Below are 4,579 nucleotides of genomic sequence, written 5' to 3' on the forward strand. Positions count from 1 at the left end.
AGCTTTCTGAACCACGATGTTTCTGTAATTTTAGTTTTGAAAATCATAGATGCATTTTGAGCAATAATGTTCCTATAATTTAAGTCTTCTGTATGCGTTTTGGTCGTTAGATATGCTTGCTAAAAAATTACGTTTATGTAATTTTATTCTTCTAGAAATACTTTTGAACATTAGAGATGTTTTCGGAGCAATTTTGAATGTAATTTATGTTTTCTGGAAGACATTTGATAATTATAGGTGCAATCTGAAAAATGATGTTTCTGTAGTTTCAGACTTGTGGAAGTGTTTTGAAAATTAAAGATGCATTGTGAACAGTGATCTTTCAGTAATTTTAGTATTCTGGAATCGTTTTGAACATTATAAATGCTTTTTGAACAATGCTGTTTCTGTAATTTCAGTCTTCTGGAAGTGTTTGAAACATTATAGATGCATTCTGAACAATGATGTTTATGTATTTTTTTTCTTTTGGAAGCATTTTGAACAGTATAAATGCATTCTGATCAATGATGTATATGTAATTTCAGTCTTTTGGGAAGCGTTTGTAACATCAAAAAGGCTTTATCAACAAGGATGTTTCTGTAATTTCAGTCTTCTGGAAACGCTTTCAATATTAGATGCATTCTGAAAAATGATGTATCTGTTATGTCTTCTGGAAGCTTTTTGAACCTTATGGGTGCATTCTGAACAATAATATTTCTGTAATTTTAGTTTTTTGTGAGTACTTTGAACATTATAGATGTACTCCGAACAATGATGTTTTTCTAATTTCAGTTTTTTAGAAGCGTTTTGAACATTATAGATGCATTCTGAACAATGATATTTCTCTAATTTCAGTTTTATGGAAGCGTTTTGAACATTATAGATGCATTCTGAACAACGATATTTCTCTAATTTCAGTTTTATGGAAGCGTTTTGAACATTGTAGATGCATTCTGAACAATGATATTTCTCTAATTTCAGTTTTATGGAAGCGGTTTGAACATTAAAGATGCATTCGGAACAATGATATTTTTCTAATTTCAGTTTTATGGAAGCGTTTTGAACATTATAGATGCATTCTGAACAATGATATTTCTCTAATTTCAGTTTTATGGAAGCGTTTTGAACATTATAGATGCATTCTGAACAATGATATTTCTCTAATTTCAGTTTTATGGAAGCGTTTTGAACATTGTAGATGCATTCTGAACAATGATATTTCTCTAATTTCAGTTTTATGGAAGCGTTTTGAACATTATAGATGCATTCTGAACAATCATATTTCTCTAATTTCAGTTTTATGGAAGTGTTTTGAACATTATAGATGCATTCTGAACAACGATATTTCTCTAATTTCAGTTTTATGGAAGCGTTTTGAACATTATTGATGCATTCTGAACAATGATATTTCTGTAATTTCAGTTTTATGGAAGCGTTTTGAACATCATAGATGCATTCTGAACAATGATATTTCTCTAATTTCAGTTTTATGGAAGCGTTTTGAACATTGTAGATGCATTCAGAACAATGATATTTCTGTATTTTCAGTTTTATAGAAGCGTTTTGAACATTATAGATGCATTCTGAACAATCATATTTCTCTCATTTCAGTTTTATGGAAGCGTTTTGAACAATAAAGATGCATTCTGAACAATGATATTTCTCTAATTTCAGTTTTATGGAAGCATTTTGAACATTATAGATGCATTCTGAATAATGATATTTCTCTTATTTCAGTTTTATGGAAGCGCTTTGAATATTATAGATGCATTCTGAACAATGATATTTCTCTAATTTCAGTTTTATGGAAGCGTTTTGAACAATAAAGATGCATTCTGAACAATGATATTTCCGTAATTTCAGTTTTATGGAAGCGTTTTGAACATTATAGATGCATTCTGAATAATGATATTTCTCTCATTTCAGCTTTATGGAAGCGTTTTGAACATTAAAGATGCATTCTGAACAATGATATTTTTCTAATTTCAGTTTTATGGAAGCGTTTTGAACATTATTGATGCATTCTGAACAATGATATTTCTCTAATTTTAGTTTTATGGAGGCGTTTTGAACATTATAGATGCATTCTGAACAACGATATTTCTCTAATTTCAGTTTTATGGAAGAGTTTTGAACATTATTGATGCATTCTGAACAACGATATTTCTCCTATTTCAGTTTTATGGAAGCGTTTTGAACATTATAGATGCATTCTGAACAATCATATTTCTCTAATTTCAGTTTTATGGAAGCGTTTTGAACATTATAGATGCATTCTGAACAACGATATTTCTCTAATTTCAGTTTTATGGAAGCGTTTTGAACATTATTGATGCATTCTGAACAACGATATTTCTCTAATTTCAGTTTTATGGAAGCGTTTTGAACATTATAGATGCATTCTGAACAACGATATTTCTGTAATTTCCGTTTTATGGAAGCGTTTTGAACATTATAGATGCATTCTGAACAATGATATTTCTCTAATTTCAGTTTTATGAAAGCGTTTTGAACATTATAGATGCATTCTGAACAATGATATTTCTCTAATTTCAGTTTTATGGAAGCGTTTTGAACATTGTAGATGCATTCTGTACAATCATATTTCTCTAATTTCAGTTTTATGGAAGCGTTTTGAACATTATAGATGCATTCTGAACAACGATATTTCTCTAATTTCAGTTTTATGGAAGCGTTTTGAACATTATTGATGCATTCTGAACAACGATATTTCTCTAATTTCAGTTTTATGGAAGCGTTTTGAACATTATAGATGCATTCTGAACAATGATATTTCTCTAATTTCAGTTTTATGGAAGCGTTTTGAACATTATAGATGCATTCTGAACAATGATATTTCTGTAATTTCAGTTTTATGGAAGCATTTTGAACATTATAGATACATTCTGAACAATGATATTTCTCTAATTTCAGTTTCATGGAAGCGTTTTGAACATTATATATGCATTCTGAACAATGATATTTCTCTAATTTCAGTTTTATGGAAGCGTTTTGAACATTGTAGATGCATTCTGAACAATGATATTTCTGTATTTTCAGTTTTATAGAAGCGTTTTGATCATTATAGATGCATTCTGAACAAGGATATTTCTCTAATTTCAGTTTTATGGAAGCGTTTTGAACATTATAGATGCATTCTGAACAATGATATTTCTCTAATTTCAGTTTTATGGAAGCGTTTTGAACATTATAGATGCATTCTGAACAATGATATTTCTCTAATTTCAGTTTTATGTAAGCGTTTTGAACATTGTAGATGCATTCTGAACAATGATATTTCTGTATTTTCAGTTTTATAGAAGCGTTTTGAACATTATAGATGCATTCTGAACAATTATATTTCTCTAATTTCAGTTTTTTGGAAGCGTTTTGAACATTATAGATGCATTCTGAACAACGATATTTCTCTAATTTCAGTTTTATGGAAGCGTTTTGAACATTATTGATGCATTCTGAACAACGATATTTCTCTAATTTCAGTTTTATGGAAGCATTTTGAACATTATAGATGCATTCTGAACAACGATATTTCTGTAATTACAGTTTTATGGAAGCGTTTTGAACATTATAGATGCATTCTGAACAACGATATTTCTGTAATTTCAGTTTTATGGAAGCGTTTTGAACATTATAGATGCATTCTGAACAATATTTCTGTAATTTCAGTTTTATGGAAGCGTTTTGAATATTATAGATGCATTCTGAACAATGATATTTTTGTAATTTCAGTTTTATGGAAGCGTTTTGAACATTATAGATGCATTCTGAACAATGATATTTCTGTAATTTCAGTTTTATGGAAGCGTTTTGAACATTATAGATGCATTCTTAACAATGACATTTCTCTAATTTCAGTTTTATGGAAGCGTTTTTAACATTATAGATGCATTCTGAACAACGATATTTCTGTTCAGGGTCCTGGAATTGTTATGAACATTACAGATGCATTCGAGTACGGATGTTTCTGTAATGCCAGTCGCCTGGAAGCGTTATGAATATTATAAATGCATTCTAAGAAAAGATCTCTCTCTAATTTTAGTCTTCTGAAAACGCTTGGACATTACAAATGCTTTCTGAACATAGCAGTTTCTGTAATTCAGTCTTTATGAACAGTTTAGAACACTACACATGCTTTCTGAACATAGAGGTTTCAGTAATTTTAGTCTTCAGGAAGCGTCTTGAACGTTATAGATGTATTCGGGATATTAATGATTCTGTATATAAAGTCTTCTTGAAAAGTTTTGAACATTATAGATAAAATCTCAGCAATGATCTTTTTGTAATTTTAGTCATCCAGATGATGTTTTTAACATTAGAGATGCATTCTGAGCAATGATCTTTCTGTAATTAAAGTCTTCTTGAAACATTATGAACATTACATAAGATTTCTGAATAATGTTTTTTTCTGTAATTTCAGTCTTCTGGAAGCGTTTTGAACTTTACATATGCTTTCTGAAAAAAGCTGTTCCTCTAATTTCAGTCTTTGTGAAGCGTTTTGAACATTATAGATGCAATTTGAACAATGATGTTTCAGTAATATCAGTCTTTTAAAAGTTTTTTGGACATTATTGAAGCTTTC

This window comes from Palaemon carinicauda, chromosome 10 (genome assembly GCF_036898095.1).
Source record: "Palaemon carinicauda isolate YSFRI2023 chromosome 10, ASM3689809v2, whole genome shotgun sequence".
NCBI lineage: Eukaryota > Metazoa > Arthropoda > Malacostraca > Decapoda > Palaemonidae > Palaemon > Palaemon carinicauda.